This window comes from Pleurodeles waltl, chromosome 7 (assembly GCF_031143425.1).
Source record: "Pleurodeles waltl isolate 20211129_DDA chromosome 7, aPleWal1.hap1.20221129, whole genome shotgun sequence".
Classification (NCBI taxonomy): Eukaryota; Metazoa; Chordata; class Amphibia; order Caudata; family Salamandridae; genus Pleurodeles; species Pleurodeles waltl.
In genome coordinates this window covers 413,736,476-413,761,021 of record NC_090446.1, presented here as the reverse complement: position 1 = coordinate 413,761,021, position 24,546 = coordinate 413,736,476, and positions in this window count along the sequence as shown.

The window sequence follows — 24,546 nt, the reverse complement described above, 5'->3', positions numbered from 1 at the left end:
CCGCAGCGGTGCGTACCGCCGCGGTGCGTTCCGCAACCGCCGGCACACCTAGTCATTGGCTCGTGAAACCCATAGGGTTCGTGGTTAACCAATGCGGCTTGGCGCCGCGGTCTTCGACCGCCTACCGCCACGGTGTGTCACGCCAGCGCATTGACCTCACATCCCACTGTCACACTTCTCAGGTCAGGCAGCTGCCATTTCAAGGGCCCACATGGCTTAATTTCTACTGCGTCACACAGGCCTAGGCCTTGCATTCCCACTCATAAAAGCCATTCAATGCATTGAGAATCGTGTACTGTGCAAGCTGTAGTTACGTACCTGTGGGTTGCTTGACTCTGTACTCCATGTTGTCCTTCCTAGGCACCGTCCGCTGGGACTTGCGAGGAGAAGGATGAATCCTCCCGTGTACCGACCGCTGGTGGACCTGTCGACAATGGAGGAACGTCATATAATACTTCGATACCGACTTGACCGAGCCACTATACATGAACTGTGTGCCCAGCTGGAGCCAGCACTGATGTCCCCCATTCGCCAACCCACAGGAATTCCCCCTCTGGTGCAGGTTCTGTCAGTCCTCCATTTTTTGGCAAGTGGGTCTTTTCAGACAACAGTGGCCATGTCATCAGGGATGTCTCAGCCTATGTTTTCCAAGATTTTGTCCAGAGTGTTGTCTGCCCTGATGAAATACATGCGGAGCTACATTATTTTCCCTGAGGAGGGTGATTTGGCCACTGTGAAGGGTGACTTCTATGCCCTTGGACATATCCCCAACATCATTGGTGCCATTGATGGGACCCATGTGGCCTTAGTACCCCCAAAAGACGATGAGCAGGTGTACAGAAACAGGAAAAGTTACCATTCGATGAATGTCCAGGTGGTCTGTTTGGCTGACCAGTACATCTCCCATGTAAATGCCAAGTTCCCTGGGTCAGTGCATGACGCATATGTTATGCGAAATAGCAGCATCCCTTATGTGATGGAACAGCTACAGAGACACCGTGTGTGGCTAATAGGTGACTCTGGTTACCCCAACCTGCCGTGGCTACTGACCCCAGTGAGGAATCCCCGGACCAGGGCAGAGGAACGGTACAATGAGGCCCATGGGCGATCTAGGAGGATCATAGAAAGGACCTTCGGCCTCCTGAAGGCCAGGTTTAGGTGCCTGCATATGACAGGGGGATCCCTAATGTACTCACCAAAGAAGGTGTGCCAGATCATCGTGGCCTGCTGTATGCTTCACAATCTTGCATTGCGACGCCAGGTGCCTTTTCTGCAGGAGGATGGTCCGGATGGTGGTGTTGTTGCAGCTGTGGAGCCTGTGGAGAGTGAAGAAGAGGAAGACGACGGGGACGACACGGACAACAGGGACACAGTCATACAACAGTATTTTCAGTAGCACCCAGGTAAGAATCCCCCACGCCATTTTACATTTACCTCTGGCATCCTGCATCTCTACTTTCTGTGTTTCCCCCCAGTTCCTTTCAACTGAATTGTGACTTTCCCTTCCCTTTTCAGAGCTGTATGACCCACTGCGTGACTTCTGGTTTGTTCGCCCATGGAGTAAAGCACATTGACATTGGTATGTTGTCATCACAATGTAACTGAACATTTTTGAACCGTTATGTGTAATACATTTGTTAAGAATACAAGCAGACTCCTGAGTGTTTTAAGTGCAATTAGTGATTTATTTAAAGTGCTACATATAGGTCCATGATAGTAAAACGGTGATGGGTGGGGGTGGAGTGATGTGCATGGCAGAGTCCAGTTCTCGGTCGCACAGGTGCATTGTCCATATGCCTGTGGAAGGATGGAGCAGGGGCAGTTCAAGGTTGGACAGGGTGACAATGTGGGACAGTGGAATGACATCCGGGGGGATCTTATGCTGGCGGGGGTCTTGGCATCCTACTCTGTCTTCCTTTGTGATCTCAGGCTCCTCTTGCGGGGTGGTTGATCTTCAGCAGGAGGTGGGGTTCTGGTGGCCCGTCGTTGTGTGGGGGCCTCCTGACCACTAGCGCCGGCGGAGGTGGTAGGCTGTTCCTGGTCCGGGCTGGTGACAGGGGCCCTTTGGGGTGCCACATGGTCCCGCAATGTGGTGACTATTAGGTTCAGGGCCAGGACGATGTTCCTGAGCTCCTCTCTGTACCCCATGTACCGTTCCTCCTGCTGTGCCTGGATCTCCTGGAACCTGGCCAGTACCGTCGCCATCGTCTCCTGGGAGTGGTGGTATGCTCCCATGATGGTGGTGAGGGCCTCTTGGAGAGTCGGTTCCCTGTGCCTGTCCTCCCCCCCCTGTCGCACTGCAGCCCTCCCAGTTGCCCTGTTTCCCCGGGCCTCTGTCCCCTGGACGGTGTGCCCACTACCACTGCCCCCAGGTCCCTGTTGTTGTTGGGGTGTTGGGTCAGCCTGGGTGCCCTGTAGTGGCGGACACACCGCTGATTGACCTGTCCTGGAGACAGAGGCATGGGCCCGCTGGGTGGGAGCTGTGCCGATATTCCCAGAGGGGGTTAGGTCTGCTGTGGCCTGTGTCTGTGTGTGGGGAACCGACTGTCCAGAGGTCCCCGATGGTCCGGGCTGGTCATCAGGTTCTAGGTCGACAGAGCTGCTGTCCTCACTGGGGGCCTGTTCTGGGGGTGGGATGGACATATCTGGACCCTCCTGGCTGGTGTGTTGGTGTTCGGGCCCTGCAGGGGTGAAAGAGTATGGTTATTGCTTCTGTGTGTTCCATGGCGTGCGATTTGTGGGTGCCCTTGTCCCCCAGTGCTGGCATTCCCTTGTGGCAGGAGTTGTGAGGGTAGTTTGTGGGGGGGATGGGTATGTGCAGTGGTCATGCATAGGTGATGGGTGTCCATGGTTTGTGTTGGCATTCAGGGTTTGGTTTTGGGTTGGGTGGGTTGTGCTGGTGAGACATTGGCAGGGAGGATGTGTGCTGGGGGGTTGGGGGTGAGGGTGGGGGTGTGGGTTGGCATGCTGGTGGTTGGGGGGGGGAGTAGTTGAGACTAGACTTACCAGAGTCCATTCCTCCGCCTACTCCAGCGAGGCCCGCAGGATGCAGGATGTTCAAGACCTCTTGCTCCCATGCTGTGAATTCGGGAGGAGTGGGTGGTGGTCCGCCGCCAGTCTTCTGCACAGCGATGTTGTGTCGTGAGACCATCGACCATACCTTCCCCCGTAGGTCGTTCCAGCGCTTTCGGATGTCTTCCCGGTTTCTGGGATGCTGTCCCACAGCGTTGACCCTGTCGACGATCCTCTGCCATAGCTCCGCCTTCCTGGCTATTGTGGTGTGTTGCACCTGTGTGCCGAAGAGCTGGGGCTCTACCCTTATAATTTCCTCCACCATGACCTTGAGTTCTTGGTCGGAAAACCTGGGGTGTCTTTGGGGTGCCATGGGGTGGTGTGGATGAGGTGTGGGGTGGTGTTTGTGGTGATGTGAGTGGTGGTGTGTGGTGATGTGTGCGTAGATGTGGTGTGGCTGATGATGTTGGGTTCCTGTGTGTGTTGGGGTTTTCGATTGCTGTGCTCGCTCTCTCTCTCTCTATCGCCTTCTCTCCGATTTCCAACTAGTGGGGGTTTGTGGGTGATGTGGGTGTGTGTTTTATAGTTGCTTGGATGTGTGGGAGTGGTGTTTGTATGTGTATCATGTGTGGGTATTTCAAATTGTCCAATGTGGCTGTGTTTTGGAGCTGGGTGTGTATTTTGACCGCGGCGGTGTGTACCGCCAATGGAATACCGCGGTTGAATGACCGCCGCGTGGATTCGTGGGTCGTAATGGCATGGGCGTGTTTGTGTTGGCGTGACGGTGGAGGTTTGGTCATCTCCAGTTTATCGCTGCCCGCTGATGAAGCGGCCTTCCGTGGATGTCGGGTTTTTGGCGGCTTGGCAGTTGTGGATCAGAATGACCTTGGCGGTTTGCCGCAGCGGTAGAATGGCGGACTTCTGACCGGCGGTAAGAGCCTTTTACCGCCGAGGTCAGAATGACCCCCATAGTGTCAACGACGGTGTCCATGCCTGGGAACCACACCTTGGCACTAAGCCGGGCCTTCGTCTTGGCTGCTCCTTGATGTGCCATTTACGCTACTCTGCACTGTAAGGAAATGGCTCCCTGTTGCATTTACCTCCCACCTTTTGCCTGATACTGATGCTGACTTGACTGAGAAGTGTGCTGGGACCCTGCTAACCAGGCCCCAGCACCAGTGTTCTTTCACCTAAAATGTACCATTGTTTCCACAATTGGCACACCCCTGGCACACAGATAAGTCCCTTGTAAAAGGTACCAGTGGTACCAAGGGCCCTGTGACCAGGGAAGGTCTCTAAGGGCTGCACCATGTGTTGTGCCACCCTTAAGCACCCCTCACCTAACACATGCACACTGCCATTGCAGATTGTGTGTGTTGGTGGGGAGAAAAAGGCAAAGTCGACATGACATCCCCCTCAGGGTGCCATGCACACAAAATACTGCCTGTGGCATAGGTAAGTCACCCCTCTAGCTGGCCTTACATCCCCAAGGCAGGGTGCACTATACCACAGGTGAGGGCATAGCTGCATGAGCAATATGCCCCTACAGTGTCTAAGTCCATTCTTAGACATTGTAAGTACAGTGTGGCCATATTAAGTATATGGTCTGGGAGTTTGTCAAAAACGAACTCCACAGCTCCATAATGGCTACACTGAATACTGGGAAGTTTGGTATCAAACCTCTCAGAATAATAAACCCACACTGATGCCAGTGTTGGATTTATTAAAACATGCACACAGAGGGCATCTTAGAGATGCCCCCTGTATTTTACCCATCCTTCAGTGCAGGACTGACTGGTCTGCTGCTGAAAGATGAGTTTCTGACCCCCTGTGGTGAGAGCCTTTGTACCCTCTGAGGACAGAAACAAAAGCCTGCTCTGGGTGGAGGTGCTTAACACCTCTCACCTGCAGGAACTGTAACACCTAGCAGTGAGTCTCAAAGGCTCAGGCTTTGTGTTGCAATGCCCCAGGGCACTCCAGCTAGTGGAGATGCCCGCCCCCTGGACACAGCCCCCACTGTTGGCGGCAAGTCCAGGGGAGATAATGAGAAAAACAAGGAGGAGTCACCCACCAGTCAGGACAGCCCCTAAGGTGCCCTGAGCTGAGGTGACCCCTGCCTTTAGAAATCCTCCATCTTGGATTTGGAGGATTCCCCCAATAGGATTAGGGATGTGCCCCCCTCCCCACAGGGAGGAGGCACAAAGAGCGTGTAGCCACCCTCAAGGCCAGTAGTCATTGGCTACTGCCCTCCCAGACCTTAACACACTCCTAAATTCAGTATTTAGGGGCTCCCCAGAACCCAGGAAATGAGATTCCTGCAAACTTAACAAGAAGAAGGACTGCTGACCTGAAGCCCTGCAGTGAAGACGGAGATGACAACTGCTTTGGCTCGAGCCCTACCGCCCTGTCTCCCAACTTCGAAGAAAACTGCAACAGTGACGCATCCAACAGGGACCAGCGACCTCTGAAGCCTCAGAGGACTGCCCTGCAACCAAAGACCAAGAAACTCCAGAGAACAGCGGCCCTGTTCAACAAACTGCAACTTTCTACAACAAAGAAACAACTTTAAGGACTTCACGTTTGCCGCCGAAAGCGTGAGACTTTCCACTCTGCACCCGACACCCCGGGCTCGACCTGCGGAAAACCAACACCTCAGGGAGGACTCCCCGGCGACTGAGAGCCCGTGCGTAACCAGAGACGACCCCCCTGATCCCCCACACCGACGCCTGCAGAGGAAATCCAGAGGCTCCCCCTAACCGCGACTGCTTGTAACAAGGGACCTGACGCCTGGAACCAACACTGCACCCACAGCCCCTAGGACCTGAAGGAACCCAACTTCAGTGCAGGAGCGACCCCCAGGCGACCCCCTGCCAAGCCCAGGTGGTGGCTACCCCGAGGAACCCCTCCTGTGCCTGCCTGCATCGCTGAAGAGACCCCCGGGTCTCCCCATTTCTTTCAATACAAAACCCGACACCTGTTTGCACTCTGCACCCGGTCGCCCATGTGCCGCTGAGGGTGTACATTCTGTGCCTGCTTGTCCCCCCCCCAGTGCCCTACAAAACTCCCCTGGTCTGCCCCCCAAGGACGGGGATACTTACCTGCTGGCAGACTGGAACCGGGGCACCCCTGTTCTCCATTGAAGCCTATGTGTTTTGGGCACCTCTTTGACCTCTGCACCTGACCGGCCCTGAGCAGCTGGTGTGGTAATTTTGGGGTTGCCTTGAACCCCCAACAGTGGGCTACCTTGGACCCAACTTTGAACACTCTAAGTGTTTTACTTACCTGTGAACTTAACATTTACTTACCTCCCCCAGGAACTGTTGATTTGTGCACAGTGTCCACTTTTAAAATAGCTTATTGCCATTTTTGTCAAAACTGTACATGATATTGTGATTATTCAAAGTTCCTAGAATACCTGAGTGAAATACCTTTCATTTGAAGTATTACTTGTAGATCTTGAACCTGTGGTTCTTAAAATAAACTAAAACAATATATTTTTCAATATAAAAACCTATTGGCCTGGAGTAAGTCTTTGAGTGTGTGTTCCTCATTTATTGCCTGTGTGTGTACAACAAATGCTTAACACTACCCTCTGATAAGCCTACTGCCCGACCACACTATCACAAAATAGAGCATTTGAATCATCTCTTTTTGCCACTATCTTACCTCTAAGGGGAACCCTTGGACTCTGTGCACACTATTTCTTACTTTGAAATAGTATATACAGAGCCAACTTCCTACATTGGTGGTTCAGCGGTGTGGTCTAAGACTTTGCATTTGCTGGACTACTCAGGCAATACCTGATCACACGACTAAATTCCAAAAATTGTCATTAGAAACTGATTTTCGAAATTTTAGCTATTTTTCAAAACTTTTAAAAGTCCTGCTAGGGCCTTGTGTAAGTCCCTGTTAGCATTTCTTTTAGCGTTCAAAGGTTTTGTAAAAGTTTGGATTAAGTTCTAGAGATAGTTTTAGATTCTTAAAAAGTACCCCAACTTTTAGAAAAATAATGTCTAGCGCAGAAGAGATGGTGGTGGAACTCAACCTCACCCCTTACCTGCATCTAAAGATGTCAGAGTTAAAGTCTCTCTGTAGGCTAAAAAAGATAAAAACTGGGTCCAACCCTACCAAAGTACAGCTCCAGGAGCTTTTGGCAGAATTCAAAAGGGACTACCCCCCTGAGGATAATCCTTCAGATGGGGAAATTAGTGAACACGAGGATAACTTCCCCCCTCCTGTCCTAAATAGGGAGAACAGGGTCCCTCAAACCCTGACTCCTCAAATCCTAGTCAGAGAAACTGGTTCTTCCATAGGGGAGTCCAGTACCTCTAAAAACATTGAGGGCAGCTTCAATGAAGATGACCTCCTGTTAGCCAGGATGGCCAAAAGATTGGCTTTGGAGAAACAGCTCCTAGCCATAGAAAGGGAAATAAAAGAGATGGGTTTATCTCCCATCAATGGTGGCAGCAACTTAAATAGGCTCAGAGAGAATACTGACATCCTAAAAATCCCCAAAGGGATTGTAACAAAATATGAAGATGGTGATGACATCACTAAATGGTTCACAGCTTTTGAGAGGGCTTGTGCAACCAGAAAAGTAAACAGATCTCACTGAGGAGCTCTCCTTTGGGACATGTTCACTGGAAAGTGTAGGGATAGACTCCTCACACTCTCTGGTAAAGATGCAGAATCCTATGACCTCATGAAGGCTACCCTGATTGAGGGCTTTTAGGATTAGGTTCAGGGGGGCTCAAAAATCCTGAGCCAGACCTGGGTTGATTTTGTAGACTACTCAGTGAAAACAATGGATGGTTGGGTAACTGGAAATGAAGTGCATGGCTATGTTGGGCTTTATAATTTGTTTATGAAAGAACACATTTTAAGTAACTGCTTCAATGAAAAGTTGCATCAGTATCTGGTAGACCTAGGTCCAATTTCTCCCTAAGAATTGGGAAAGAAGGCAGACCACTGGGTCAGGACTAGGGTAACCAAAACTTCCACTGGGGGTGACCAAAAGAAAGGGGTTACAAAGCCTCCCCAGGAGAAAGTGGGTGACACTAGAAACAAAGAAAGAGAGTCCTCTGTAGGCCCCCAAAAACCAGACCAGGTGGGTGGCCCCAAGACCCAACCCAAAACAAAGGTGGGTACCAGGGTAAGAACTGGGATGCCACTAAGGCATGGTGCCAAAATTGTAGACAGACACGGCACCACACCAAGAACAATTTTTGTCCCAAAAACAAACCCCCTGGCAAAATCCCAGGGGTGACCAGTGTAGCCATTGGAGATGACTCCTCAGATGAGAAGGCCTTCATAGCCTTCAACTGGAAAAAGGGCCCAACAGGTGGGTTGGAAATTCAAGAGGGAAGTAGACACTTCCACCACCTACTCGTGAATGGAATCCCAGTCACTGCCCTGAGAGACACTTGTGCCAGTCACACTATTGTGCATGACAGGCTGGTGTTCTCCAACCAGTACATCCCAGGTGAAACTGCCAGAGTAAGAGTTAGCCCAGACAGGGTTACTGATAGGCCTGTGGCTTTTGTGCCCATAGAAGTGGGTGGGACTTTTAGCTGGAGAAGGGTGGTAGTCAGTACAGACCTCCCCCTTGATTGTCTCCTTGGAAATGACTACCCAGAGGTTAGTCAGAGCCCAAAAGAGGAACTGGTTCAGTGCCAGTCCTCTCCCAAGGATTCTGGAGGTGCTGCCCCTGCAGTAATTGCAAGTAGGCCCCAGAAGAAAAAGAAAAGAAAACAGAGTAGGAAGGGTGGACAACCTTTAGCCAAGGTCCCAGCAAGCCAAGGAGATTCTGCTCCAGTAGGGGAGAGCTCCAAAACTGGCACTGGTAAAGTCTATCCTGACCCACAAGAAGGCCTGGCTAGCCAGGCAACTGTTAAACCTGAGTGGGTGGCTCCTCAGTTAACAGAAGAAAGAGTGGAAGAAGGGTGTTTACTACAAGATGTAGTAAACCCCCACTGTAACACAGCAGACAGGCACCCTGAACCCAAAGAAGCCTGTAACTTAGCTCCTTCCCTTGTAGGTGAAGAGCTAAAGGTGTGGGTCTGGGCACTGACAGCGGTCAGTGGCCTCTGCTGGATGTTAGCCTTTAGGGTTGCACTATCCTTGGCATGGTGGTCTGACCCCATACCAAATAGCAAGTTAGGCCCCCTGACCCTGTTGGTCATGGTGAGGTTACTCCAGCTCTGGGTAACCTCTTTGTGTAAGCTAGGGGTGACCCTGGCTAAGATAAGATTAACAGAGGTGGATACCTCTAACCCCAAAATAGAGAGAATGGGTGAAGACATTAAAGACACAGACAAGAGGAAATTCAGACTAGGTCCTATCACTGTGCAAGTGGGTCAGTTCCCCAGAGTGAATGACCTGAACAGGAAGATGTAAGGCAGTGGAGGCCCTGCAACAAACCAGCCTATTTCTCCTACTCTTCCTCGCCTGACAGACTAGGAAGACTCTCCCAGCTTTAGCTGAGTCTCCTGGCCTGTGGGCTGGTGGGGGGGGGGGGGGGGGGCTTGTGTAAGGAAATGGCTCTCTGTTGCATTTACCCCCCACCTTTTGCATGATACAGATGCTGACTTGACTGAGAAGTGTGCTGGGACCCTGCTAACCAGGCCCCAGCACCAGTGTTCTTTCACCTAAAATGTACCATTGTTTCCACAATTGGCAAACCCCTGGCACACAGATAAGTCCCTTGTAAAAGGTACCAGTGGTACCAAGAGCCCTGTGACCAGGGAAGGTCTCTAAGGGCTGCAGCATGTGTTGTGCCACCCTTAAGGACCCCTCACCTAACACATGCACACTGCCATTGCAGATTGTGTGTGTTGGTGGGGAGAAAAAGGCAAAGTCGACATGGCATCCCCCTCAGGGTGCCATGCACCCAAAATACTGCCTGTTTCATAGGTAAGTCACCCCTCTAGCAGGCCTTACAGCCCTAAGGCAGGGTGCACTATACCACAGGTGAGGGCATAGCTGCATGAGCAATATGCCCCTACAGTGTCTAAGTCCATTCTTAGACATTGTAAGTACAGTGTGGCCATATGAAGTATATGGTCGGAGAGTTTGTCAAAACGATCTCTACAACTCCATAATGGCTACACTGAATACAGGGAAATTTGGTATCAAACTTCTCAGAATAATAAACCCACACTGATGCCAGTGTTGGATTTATTTAAAAATGCACACAGAGGCCCCTGTATTTTACCCAATCCTTCAGTGCAGGACTGACTGGTCTGTGCCAGCCTGCTGCTGAAAGACGAGTTTCTGACCCCATGGGGTGAGAGCCTTTGTGCCCTCTGAGGACAGAAACAAAAGCCTGCTCTGGGTGGAGGTGCTTAACACCTCCCCCCTGCAGGAACTGTAACACCTAGCAGTGAGCCTCAAAGGCTCAGGCTTCATGTTACAATACCCCAGGGCACTCCAGCTAGTGGAGATGCCCGCCCCCTGGACACAGCCCCCACTTTTGGCGGCAAGTCCAGGGGAGATAATGAGAAAAACAAGGAGGAGTCACCCACCCGTCAGGACAGCCCCTAAGGTGCACTGAGCTGAGGTGACCCCTGCCTTTAGATATCCTCTATCTTGGTTTTGGAGGATATCCCCAATAGGATTAGGGATGTCCCCCCTCCCCACAGGGAGGGGGCACAAAGAGGGTGTAGCCACCCTCAAGGACAGTAGCCATTGGCTACTGCCCTCCCAGACCTAAACACACCCCTAAATTCAATATTTAGGGGCTCCCCAGAACCCAGGAAATGAGATTCCTGCAACCTTAACAAGAAGAAGGACTGCTGACCTGAAGCCCTGCAGTGAAGACAGAGACGACAACTGCTTTTTCCCCAGCCCTACCGGCCTGTCTCCCAACTTCGAAGAAAACTGCAACAGCGACACATCCAACAGGGACCAGCGACCTCTGAAGCCCCAGAGGACTGCCCTTCAACCAAGGTCCAAGAAACTCCTGAGAACAGCGGCCCCTTTTCAACAAACTGCAACTTTCTGCAACAAAGAAACAACTTTAAAGACTTCACATTTCCCGCCGGAAGCGTGAGACTTTCCACTCTGCACCCGACTCCCCTGGCTCAACCTGCGGAAAACCAACACCTCAGGGAGGACTCCCCAGCGATTGTGAGCCTGTGAGTAACCAGAGATGACCCCCCTGAGTCCCCACACCGACGCCTGCAGAGGAAATCCAGAAGCTCCCCCTGACCGCGACTGCCTGTAACAAGGGACCCGACGCCTGGAACCAACACTGCACCCGCAGCCCCCAGGATCTGAAGGAACCGAACTCCAGTGCAGGAGTGACCCCCAGACGACCCTCTGCCTAGCCCAGGTGCTGGCTACCCCGAGGAGCCCCCCCTGTGCCTGTCTGCATTGCTGAAGAGACCCCTAGGTCTCCCCATTGCTTTCAATACAAAACCCGACGCCTGTTTGCACTCTGCACCCGGCCGCCCCTCTGCCGCTGAGGGTGTTCTTTCTGTGCCTGCTTGTGTCCCCCCTGATGCCCTACAAAACCCCCCCTGGTCTTCCCCCCGAGGACGCGGGTACTTACCTGCTGGCAGACTGGAACCGGGGCACCCCTGTTCTCCATTGAAGCCTATGTGTTTTGGGCACCTCTTTGACCTCTGCACCTGACCGGCCCTGAGCTGCTGGTGTGGTAACTTTGGGGTTGCCTTGAACCCCCAACGGTGGGCTACCTTGGACCCAACTTTGAACCCTGTAAGTGTTTTACTTACCTGTTAACTTAACATTTACTTACCTCCCCCAGGAACTGTTGATTTTTGCAGTGTCCACTTTTAAAATAGCTTATTGCCATTTTTGTCAAAACTGTACATGATATTGTGATTATTCAAAGTTCCTAGAATACCTTTCATTTGAAGTATTACTTGTAAATCTTGAACCTGTGGTTCTTAAAATAAACTAAGAAAATATATTTTTCTATATAAAAACCTATTGGCCTGGAGTGAGTCTTTGAGTGTGTGTTCCTCATTTATTGCCCGTGTGTGTACAACAAATGCTTAACACTACCCTCTGATAAGCCTACTGCTCGACCACACTACCACAAAATAGAGCATTAGAATTATCTCTTTTTGCCACTATCTTACCTATAAGGGGAACCCTTGGACTCTGTGCACACTATTTCTTACTTTAAAATAGTATATACAGAACCAACTTCCTACATACGCCACAACTGTCTTGGCATCACTATCCTTCTTCCTCGTAGGACTAGCCCGGCGCCGCCCACTGATAGCTCCTCTCGTACCTTCCACATCCCCTGCAATGCTGTTCTATCCTCCACGCTAGCCACTCCAGATCTCCCAGGAAGTGCTTCCACTGCCTGTTCCTTAGCGCTTCCTTGACGCGATTAAGCACGGGATACCCCTCACTGGCCAGCACAATATCTTCCACCGTCAGCGCCGTAGGACAGGCGGACTGGACGACCATGTTCCCGAACACCTCTGTGTTTTCTTCATCGCCTTCCTGCGACTCATCCTGGGCACTTGCAGAGGGATGTCGGGACAGGTAGTCGGCCAGGTTGTTCACAACTGGCCGGTAGATGACATGAAATCTGTAAGGTTGGAGCAACACCGCCTAGTGTTCATTTCTTGGGGGGCTAGACGTGCACCCCTTCAAACAGTGACACTAGTGGTTTGTGGTCCGTCACTACCTGAAATTCGTGCCCATAGACGTACAGATGGAAGTGTTTGCACGGCCATCGTATAGCCAACGCCTCACGTTCTATATGGGCGTACTGGGTCTCTACAGCCGAGAGAGCTCGTCTGGCATACGCAACAGGGGCCCACTCCTGATGTTTCTGTACCTGCAAGAGGACTGCTCCAAGACCTACCGGACTGGCATCCACCACAACTTTTGTTCGTTTTTGTGGGTTGAAATACACCATGGTTGACTTGTCCAGTAGCGCAGCTTTCACGTCACGGAACGCCTTATCTGCAGCCGAGGTCCATTCCCACCTTTGAGACGCCTTTGTCAGTTTTCTGTGGGGCTCCGTCATTGTGGCTAGCTGAGGAATGAACCTGCCACAGTATGTGGCCATCCCTAAAAAACGTCTCACTTCCGTGACGCTCTGCGGAACTTGGGCTTGATGAATAGCATCAGCCTTACGCGGGTCCACCCTCAGACCATCCTTTGAGAATATGTAGCCAAAGAACTCAATGAACATCTGATAAAACGCACACTTTCGCTTGTGCAGTGTGAGGCCCGCATCCACGAGCCTCTGTAGAGTGGCTCGCAGGTGCTGGTGATGCTCGTCCCTTGTCTTGGAGTAGATCAGGATGTCATCACTGAGGTTGATAACTCCTGGCAGCCCCGACAGGGTCTCCTAATGGTGTTTTGGAACACCTCGGCTGCTGACGATACCCCAAAGCTCAACCTTTTGTAGATCTGAGTCCCATGTGTGTCGAAAAGGTTGTGATGTTCCTACTATCGGGGTGGAGCTCCAGCTGGTGGTATCCTGAGTTCAGGTCCAGATTAGAAAACCACTGCGCGCCGTTGAGGTCCGCAATGATGTCGTCCATGGTGGGTGAGGTGTGCCTCTCTCTCTCTAGCTTTGTTCGGCAGGCGCATGTCTATGCAGAGGCGAATGGCTCCCGGTTGTTTGGGCTTGGGTGCGATTACTAAGGACGAAACCCATGGGGTAGGTCCCTCCACCTTCTCGATCACCCCTTGGTCTTCAAGCAATTGCAGCTCTTTTTCCACAGCTGGTCTTAGATGGAACGGCACTCGACGATGTCTCAGTGCCACAGGTGCTACCAGCGGGTCAATATGCAGTTGAACGCTCTTTCCTTTGAGCCTCCCCAGCCTTGCAAACAGCTGCGGGAACCCACCAAGAAGGGAGTCTGTGTGTGACTCATACACGTGACGTGGGAAAAACACCAGCTCGAGATCTTCTGCTGTGTGGCATCCCAGCAGGGTGCCTCTGTTGCCGGCCACTACATAGAACTTCACCTCCATCGAGAGCTGGCCGTTGGTTACTGAAACTTCAATTGTCCCCTTCAGGGGTAGCGGGTCGCGACCTCCATACGTGTAGATTTTGGTGGAACTCAGAGTGAGGTATGGTTTCGGTGACAACTGTCTGTAAATTCTTTTTTTTTTAAAGATCTCTTTTATTGCTTTATAATTGCATGAAAACGCATACAGAACAAAATAACTTCCCATCTTTTTGTAACCCCCCCCCTCCCCCTCCCTCTCCCCTTTCGCACTTCCCATCAATTATACAGAGGTGTTTGTTCGGTTCACAAATGAGTCACTTATTTGGTCTCTTGTACGATCTTCAACTGGAATAATTGGTCATCTATACATGATCTGATTCTGATAAATTTGCCTCTGCATCAGAGTTAGAAGTGTCAGGTGTTCTAAAATTGTCCAGTATCGTGTTCCAATGCTGAGCATTGTCTCTAGTTCCTAGGCCCCTGAGTGTTTCCCTTAGTAATACTGTCCCTTCAGTTTCCACCCACTTGATTAATGCATTTCTCCAACGATTTATCTGTGAGCCCTTCGAATCTTTCCAGTGTAAAGTTATTTCTCTCCTTGCTAGTATCAGAGCCAGGTCTATGAATCGGTTTGTGATTTTATGCTTGCTGGGGCGGGGGAAATCTCCCAAAACCGCCACCATGGCTGATCGGGATAATGTTCTGCCCGTGCAAGTGGAGAGTGCCTCAAATATCCCCGTCCAGTAGTCCCCGATTAGTGGGCAACTCCAGAACATGTGCAGCAACTCTGCTGCTAGTTCTGCACACCGAGGGCAGCTGGCATTTTCTACACCATAAATCTTTGATATCATATATGGGGTAAAGTAAGCTCTGTGATAAACATATATGTTTATTAATTTAAACCTGGCATTTCTGGAAACTGTATATATGTGTGTGGTTATTCTGGTCCACTGTGTGTCATCTGTTGTAATATTTAGTTCCCCCTGCCATTTGGTCTTAAGTTTATTTAAGGGAAAACATATGCTGGCTAGTAGAGATGTATATATCCCTGATATCAACTTCCCTTGGTCTCCTATAGTGCATATTTGGTTACAGGTATTATGTCTGGGGGGTTCTTCTAGTCCTGTGCCCCATTGTTTACGAAGAGTCCTAGCAATTGCGTTAAAGGTTAGGAACAGCCCTGGTGGTATCTGGAACCTTTCCTGCAGTTCTGCATAAGTGCACAGTTTCCCATTATTATATAGAGCCTCTATGGTGTCGATCTGAAGTGCCATGAATTGGGTGATACCCCTTATCACATGATTTCCTGTGACGGTTCCTATACAGATCAGGGGGGCCTCTGGTGAGTACGGTGTTCTGGTATGTGTTTGTTTTAGGTATTGTTCCCAGCAGTGACGCGATGCTTCCCATTCTACCGGAAGTGGTTTATTCTGTTTCTTGGGGTTTAGTAGAATGCCCAGAATTCTATCACAGGAGCAGTGGAGAGGAGCTCTCAGTGCTTCCTCCACTGGGGGTGCTCTGATGAATCGTGCCAGCCATTGGAGTTGGCTCGCCCAATAGTACAATTCAAAGTCAGGAACAGCCAAACCACCTTCTGCTGTTGTTCTCTGGAGGGTGCGCAATGCTATCCTTTGTCTGTTGGTTCCTCATATAAATCCTGTAATCAAGGACGAAATTGTTTTAAATACCACCCTCTGTATAATGAGTGGGATGGTTGTGAAGTAATATAACATTCTAGGTAATACTATCATCTTAATCAGTGCAACTCTCCCAGTGACCGCTAGCGGAAGAGTTTGCCAGAATATCATGCTGTTTTTGATACTCCTAATCGTGCTCTGAATGTTCCCTTCTAGTAAATCCTCAGCGGAGTGATAGATATTGACCCCTAAATATTTGAATGTGGATGGGGACCACGGGAGACCCCGATTGTCCATTGGTTTTTCGATACCCCTAGTAGCTGGAAAAATGGACGACTTCCCCCAGTTTATCCGGAGCCCAGATGCAGCCCCAAAGTTGTCTAACATTGTCATTGCCCCTGGTAGGTCGGTCTCTGCGTTCCGGAGGAAGAGTAACATGTCATCTGCATAGAGAGCAATATGATGCGTCCATGCATTGATTGTAATGCCTTCGTAGAACCTCTGGGACCTAGCTGATTGGGCGAGAGGCTCAACTGCCAACGCAAAAAGCAAAGGTGATAGCAGGCAGCCCTGTCTTGTACCCCTACCTATGGCAAAGGAAGGGGATATTGTATGGCCAGTGCGTACTCTCGCTGTGGGGTTTGTGTAGAGAAGCCTCGTCCATTTGACAAACCCTTCTCCTAGTCCTAGCTGCAGCATCACTCGTTCTAGGTAGTCCCATCGTAGGCTATCAAAAGCTTTCTCGACATCTATCGAGATGATTACTGCTCTATTTGCGTCAGATGGCAGGGCATGAAGGAGTGAAATCAATCGACGGATATTTTGGGCAGTGCTTCGCTTTGGGAGGAATCCCGATTGGTCCTGATGGATTAATGAGGACATGTATGGTAGAAGTCTGTTAGCTAGTACCCTGCTTAATATTTTATAATCTAAGTTCAACATTGATAGTGGGCGGTATGATCGAACTTCTGTGGGGGGTTTGGTGGGTTTCAGAAGGGGAATCATTATGGCCTCTGTAGTGAAAGGAGGCAAGCTGTTGTTATTCCATGCCTCTGCATATAAGATGCTGAGCTGGGAGGTTAATGAGTCCTGATACGTAAGATAGAACTCCAAAGGGAGACCATCTGCTCCCGGTACCTTGCCCCTTGCCATACTCTGAATTGCAGTCTTTATTTCTGTAAGCGATATGGGAGTCACCAGGGCTATTCTATCTTCCCCTTTCAATGCCGGGAGGTTGAGGTTCCCCAGATCTTGTAATTGAGCATCGCTGAGTACTTCGGTGGGGGGGGCATATAGCTCTGAGTAATATTTAAGAAAGGTGGCATTGATCTCCTTCTGTCCATATACTTTAATACCTGGGGTGGTCTCTAACTCCACCACTATGGTTTGATGCTGGGGCGGTTTGGCCAACCAGGCCAGTAGGGCACCTGCTCTGTCGCCCTCTGTATGTTGCTTCTGCAATAATTGTTTGTAATCGAAGCAAGACAATCTAGTGTTAGTTTCTATTATTCTAGCCCTTGTCTCTTCTAGTTGTATTGAGAGGTTGTGTTGGGTGCTTATGTTCGAGATCCCTAAGGGAGTTCTCGAGATCGGTTAGTTCTATCTCTAGCACCTTCCGTACTCCCACAGTTGTGCTAATACAATATCCCCTGATCACTGTTTTAAAGGAATCCCATTCGACAGACCTGGACGAGGCAGTTCCAGCATTGTTCTCGAAGAATTCCGTGATCTCCGTGCCCAGTTGGGCTCTAAAAGCCTCGTCTTCTAGTGACTCTGCTCTCAGACGCCAAGTGGGAATCAAAGGTCTCTCGCCGCACCAGGCCAAAGAAATCAATAAGGGATTATGATCTGAGATGGTGCGGCCAAGATACTCGGCCTTCGCCACCACAGACTGCACCTCTGGAGACGCCAAAAAGGTGTCCAGTCGTACATGCAGGTCGTGAACTGCTGAATAGAAAGAGTATTCTCTATTGGCGGGATTAAGTTTGCACCAACAATCCGTTAATTGCCAGTGTTTTTGTGTAGGAAAGTACCATCTTGCCTGGCATGTTACCCCCATTTTTCACAGTATATATGTTGTTTTAGTTGTATGTGTCACTGGGACCCTGCCAGCCAGGGCCCCACTGCTCATAAGTGTGCCTGAATGTGTTACCTGTGTTATGACTAACTGTCTCACTGAGGCTCTGCTAACCAGAACCTCAGTGGTTATGCTCTCTCATTTCTTTCAAATTGTCACTAACAGGCTAGTGACCATTTTTACCAATTTACATTGGCTTACTGGAACACCCTTATAATTCCCTAGTATATGGTACTGAGGTACCCAGGGTATTGGGGTTCCAGGAGATCCCTATGGGCTGCAGCATTTCTTTTGCCACCCATAGGGAGCTCTGACAATTCTTACACAGGCCGGCCACTGCAGCCTGAGTGAAATAACGTCCACGTTATTTCACAGCCATTTACCACTGCACTTAAGTAACTTATAAGTCACCTATATGTCTAACCTTTACCTGGTAAAGGTTGGGTGCTAAGTTACTTAGTGTGTGGGCACCCTGGCACTAGCCAAGGTGCCCCCACATTGTTCAGGGCCAATTCCCCGGACTTTGTGAGTGCGGGGACACCATTACACGCGTGCACTACATATAGGTCACTACCGCGGTGGCGGGGTCTATGAGATGACTGAATGGGGGTAGCGCAGCCACAGACAAGTTTGCACTAGGGGTGGTGTGCGCTGGGTGCGGTTCATTGTCTTGTTGTGGCGCACTCATGTTCGCACCTCGCCTCTTCTCCCCTTCTGTTTACTGTCTTTGGTTGTGGGGTTGTCTCCCTCCCTTGTTATTTTCTTCTTTTTGTGTGGGGACAGGCACTGGGTCTTGTCAGTTTTTTTTTCCAGCCCAGCCACCTCCTTGCACTTCTCCTTACTTTCACTTTTTGTTTTTTTTTACTCTCACCTTTTTCTGCCGCTAACTTGGGGGTGGAATTATCTGCACGCTGGTGGTCCGTCGGAGCGCGGGTCTAGCTCTGTATTATTATTTTTTTTTTTTTAAGATCCCGCTCGTCGCCAATGTAGATTCGTGCTGCGACAATGGGCGTGCGCGAACAGAGTTACGGGTACGGTATTTTAGGTGCATACGTGGAGTCTGCTGCGCAGCTCTGCTTTACTTCTTTTTATAACCTTGCCCCACAAGAGGATATACTCCCTTAGGAGGTAAGTAATTTACACAAAATATACACACAAACCAAAAGCAGGTAAGTAAAACACTTAAAAAAGTAGTGCAAACACTGTAGGACACAATAGAATGCAATAGGAGACAATAGGCCTAGGGGCAACACAAACCATATACTCCAAAAGTGGAATGCGAACCACGAATGGACCCCAGACCTAGTGTAAGGGAGTATATCCTCTGAGATACTTTTGGCATATTGTCATTAAAATAAAGTACCTTTATTTTTAGTAACTCTGAGTATTGTGTTTCCTATGATATAGTGCTATATGATATAAGTGGTATAGTAGGAGCTTTGCATGTTTCCTAGTTCAGCCTAAGCTGCTCTGCTATAGCTACCTCTATCAGCCTAAGCTGCTAGAACACTACTTATCTACTAATAAGGGATAACTGGACCTGGCACAAGGTGTAAGTACCACAAGGTACCCACTATAAGCCAGGCAAGCCTCCTACAGCGCCTATGTGTTTTGGGCATATTTTTGACCTCTGCACCTGACCGGCGCTGAGCTGCTGGTGTGATAACTTTGGGGTTACCTTGAACCCCCAACAGTGGGCTGCCTATGCCCAGGAACTGAGACTTGTAAGTGTCTTACTTACCTCACAAACTAATCTTTACTTACTTCCCCCAGGAACTGTTGATTTTTGCACTGTGTCCACTTTAAAAATAGCTTATTGCCATTTTAACAAAGACTGTATATGATATTGCTGTTGTGTAGCCATTTTTAGTTATAGCTCCATGCACATTAGTTTAATACACTAGGCCGCTGTGCACTTTGACCTAGATATATTTTATTCAGCTTTGCATTGTTATTTTTACAATGACCAGTTTTACGGTCTTTTTTTAAGTTCTTCTATCTAACTGTTTTGCTTAGCCCAGCACTGTGTTCTCAAACAACACATTCTTGATCACTTGGTGCTTCATTCAAGGCTACAGTTTGGTACATTGTTGGTGAACGTGGTAGAAGTTTATTCTCCAACATTCGTAGAAAATACACATCCTTACGAAGAGACATTTTCTTAGAACATTAGCTGTGTTATTATAAAAACACTTCCTAGTCCCATTACACGTTAAGAGGGAGATTCCAGCCAGGGAACCACAGGTGTATGCTGAATGCTTCGCTGCAGATGCTAACGCAGACTACAGGCCTTTGCTCAGGTATGAGAGTTGATGTCCTCCCGAGAGAACCTGAAAGGCAGGATTAGAGCTTAACATGCTGTGCTCAAATTATGATTCAGATAGAAAATAGTCCCTCGACTTTAGTGGCAATATGATAGCATTATTCTTATGCTTCACTCTCATTGTCAACATTTTAATATTGTCATGTTGTGTTGTTCTGGTTATTGTAGCTCACGCTTTGCTATCTAAAATGCAGTCGTTTTATTAAACCAGTCTTTAAAACTTATACTGCTTTCATTGTCATTTATATATGAGACCGAATTGTGAATGAGAGAACCGGATGCGACCTGAGTGACCACGACTTCCATGGGAAGTATGATATGTCATGCGCTCGGCTGCCCAATCATCCCTACCTTTTGGGAGAGATGAGGCACTGCTAGTTAGCTGGAGCAAAACCCAGATTTGGAGCGAGAGGTGTCACCCACCGTGGGTCAGACTCAGTCTCCCACACTGTGGACGATCTTGCTGCTCAAAATCCAGTAGTCTCATTAGAATAATGAGAGCCTACACGACATGCCGCCGCCAATGTTTGGTCAGGCTCTAATTTTCGGGTCCTCCGGATTATCTCTGTCTCATTATATATAATGGGACCTCAATGCCGTATGCGGAGACGTCTGTGGTACTGAGGATTTCCACCACAGTTGTGTAGGTAATCCTATTACAACTGGCGGTTGTTCAAGCTTCAACTTTAAAAGGAAACCCCATTTTGGTGTGCCTTCTCTGAACTCATAGTGTTACTCTCATGGGGAATCCCCAACATGTACAAATAGCTGTTAATGTGAGACAGCCTCTCACAGCACACTTATTAGCAAATGGCCTAACGGCCCAGGGAGGTCCAGTCACATTCGTGGTGGACGCCCACCCAGCTTATAGAACAGAACTTTTTTACTCTTGGGTCACATTTCCAGCAGTTGCTAGGAATACAAATACATTTCACCAAAATACACCTGCGAACGCGCCTGGACAATACAGAGCAAACGCATATTTAGAGATACCTCTATCTTATCAAGAACATAATAATTGGCTTGATGGCGCCCTACCCCATACAATATTACCAGTAAGGTTAGGTCACTAAGTAATGACGGTCCTACCTGGCCTTTATTGGCCACCTATACACCACATCCTGCGGTTGGAAATTTAGCAGTAGCTGATGTTCGTCGCTTATACATTGAGTTAACAGTTATATATAGACGATTCGTACAATTCATGATGCAAACATTAAATACAAACCAAGCATGTGCTGCTCCAGCACACCCACATGCAGTACTGCCAGGTATAAATCCTGCGACTGTACATTTGATTATGGGTAAAGTACCCGCCAAACGAGAAGAAACTCAGTTTTGGTTGGCACAGAAAATGAATGCGCTGGAGGCAGTATTTCCCCATACGGGACCTCAGGATAAACATAGAATATTAACGATGTGCTTGCCCTTTGGGATGGTCCCTACAGTAGAAAACTGTAATACCTGGGGTACGGTATTTGCCGCGCTCTGCAGAACCCCACACACTACACCGACACTTACCAATTTACCGGAAGTGCTGAAACAGATTCAAGATTAATATGGGGCTTTACCTGGCCCTAGATTTGGGGATGCAATTGATGTGCAATTTTGCCACAGTGTCCTCAATCATTTTAAGTAACCTTAAAGGGGAAGCAGTCGCACTTGCAGTGCGCATGAGGCTTCGTGACGTTCCACAACGAGAGCTGCCTAAAATAATAGCAGAAACCTATTCAAGTGTCGGTCGGGATAGCCTAAGGGCCACACCACAAAAAACTAAATTCCAGGGTAAATCAAATGAAGATAACCCCAAACAACAACCTGAGGGTAATAAGAAATGCTGGGATAAAAAGCAACAAACACCTAAAAAAGAAAGGGGAGAATCTCCACGTATGGAGACCCCACAGAATAGGTATAATCTCAGAAATAAATATAATATCAAAACGCCTGATAGATATCAATATACAGATACACGCCAATCTCGTTCCTTTCAGGACTCATAGGAAAAGAGAAATGAGAGAGGTGGGCGATCAGAGCGAAGAACAGAGTACGTGAAACCGAGACAGGAATCACAACGCTCTTCAGAGGTTTCTGTTAAAAAGGAAGAGAAACCTGCCAAACAAAAACAACAATTTAAAAAGAAAAAAGTGGCAGCAGTCACAGTCCGACATGCCACACAGTAAGAGGGTCCGGAATGTTCTAGAGCATCTGGAGGTGAAAGCAACTGATGGCTTTATACAAGTAGAAACAGCGGACATGCGTGTCTCAAAGCCTGATAGGGTGTACAAAGTAACGCTACAATTAGAAGGAGACATTGAACGCACAATAGATCGCATAGTAAAAGTGTATGATGTCTTGTTGGCCGAACAAGATTGGCCGCCTGACTTTGTCCGTACCTTCCCATATGGAGAATATGTCATTAAGCCTTCCTTCTCGCCCCTTGTTCCAGAGGAACTAGCTGAATCCTATTCCATTGAATGGGCTCTAGCACAAGCACCTGCTTTATACAGAAATCACGTAGGATGGGATAAGGATTCCCCCTACCATGTAATTCCCATTAAAAGTGAACCTCAGCCACAACTGCAGTATCCTATAAAACATGAAGCAAAAGCACCAGTGAGAGAGATACTCACACAATTAGAGTACCAGGTGTGATTGAACCCTGTGTCTCGCCAATGAATAACCCTTTATTCCCCGTAGCTAAACCAGACAATTCATACAGAATAGTCTTAGACTAAAGACATCTAAATAGTCATACATGCACCTATGCTATACAAAATTCACATAGCACTGCACTAATGAGCAACATAGGGGGTCATTCTGACCCTGGCGGTCGGTGATAAAGCGGCGGCCAACCCGCAAACAGGCCGACGGTCCAAAAAATGGTATTCTAACCCTGGCGGGAACCGCCAACACAGGCCGCCACATTAACACTCCGACCGCCACGGCGGGACCGACAAACAGCGCGGCGGTCACCACCAACAGGCAGGCGGCAGACAATGTACCGCCCACCCTATCACAACTCACCAATCCGCCACCTTTTCCGGGTCGGGAGCCCCGCCGATAAAAACACGGCGGAAACAGACAACGAATGGGAAAACGCTCACCTATACACACTCCAAGAGGAAGGAGGGCAGCATGGAGCCAGAATTACACATCCTACCAGCTCTTGTCTACCTGCTCATCTACCAGGAGTACGAACGCCGGCGCAGACGACAACGGTGAGTACTGCACCTACGACACAGGGGAGGGGGGGGAGAAAAGATTACGGGGACACACATGCGCCATACACCCACCCCCCCACCACAAATACCTACACCCCATTGCCGAGCAACAAGTCAGAGTGACACCACACAAACCCCCCGGAATAATGCAAAGACACAATTTAAATTTTCGACAAAATATATGTATAAATAGCTCCATAGAAGGAATGGCAAATATGCCATATAAAATATAAAAAAATAAGGAATGAAGATAGTCCACAAGATATCCATAGGCAAAAAGTCCTGCACATTCCGTCAAAGTTCCATAGTCTGTGGGCCAATGTGCACAAACACATGGGCAAAGCCCACACAGGAGACCAGATACGATTGGAGAGAACACTGCAGGGGCATCAGATGATAAAAGCACAGGCACCTCAGGGGGAAGGGAAGGGGGGGCACCTCAGCCACATGAGTCCACAACGCCAGATCCACGAGGGGCCTCCATGCCCACTGTCCCATCCTGGGGGGTGCAAAGCCACAGTCCATCAGATGGATTACCGACTCCACTGTGATTGGAGGAGGCATGGTGCCCTGAGTGCTCCCTGAAGCCCTGCTCGACACTGAACCGGCACTGTCAATGGGCCAGCGGTGCTTGACAGGAAGGGCCCAGCGGAGCGGTGCTTGAGATGAAGGGCCCAGCGGAGCGGTGCTTGACAGGAAGGGCCCAGCGGAGCGGTGCTTGAGACGGTGGGGCCCAGCGGAGCGGTGCTTGACAGGAAGGGCCCAGCGGAGCGGTGCTTGAGATGAAGGGCCCAGCGGAGCGGTGCTTGAGATGAAGGGCCCAGCGGAGTGGTGCTTGAGATGAAGGGCCCAGCGGAGCGGTGCTTGACAGGAAGGGCCCAGCGGAGCAGTGCTTGAGATGAAGGGCCCAGCGGAGTGGTGCTTGACAGGAAGGGCCCAGCGGAGCGGTGCTTGAGATGAAGGGCCCAGCGGAGCGGTGCTTGAGACGGCGGGGCCCAGCGGAGCGGTGCTTGAGATGGCGGGGCCCAGCGGAGCGGTGCTTGAGATGAAGGGCCCAGCGGAGCGGTGCTTGAGACGGCGGGGCCCAGCGGAGCGGTGCTTGAGATGAAGGGCCCAGCGGAGCGGTGCTTGAGATGAAGGGCCCAGCGGGGCGGTGCTTGAGATGGCGGGGCCCTGTTCAGCGGTGCTCCTCCCGGCGGGGCCCTGTTCAGCGGTTCTTGGCCCGGCGGGGCCCGTTCAGCGGTTCTTGGCCCGGCGGGGCCCGTTCAGCGGTGCTCCTCCCGGCGGGGCCCCGTTCAGCGGTGCTTGCCCCGGCGGGGCCCTGTTC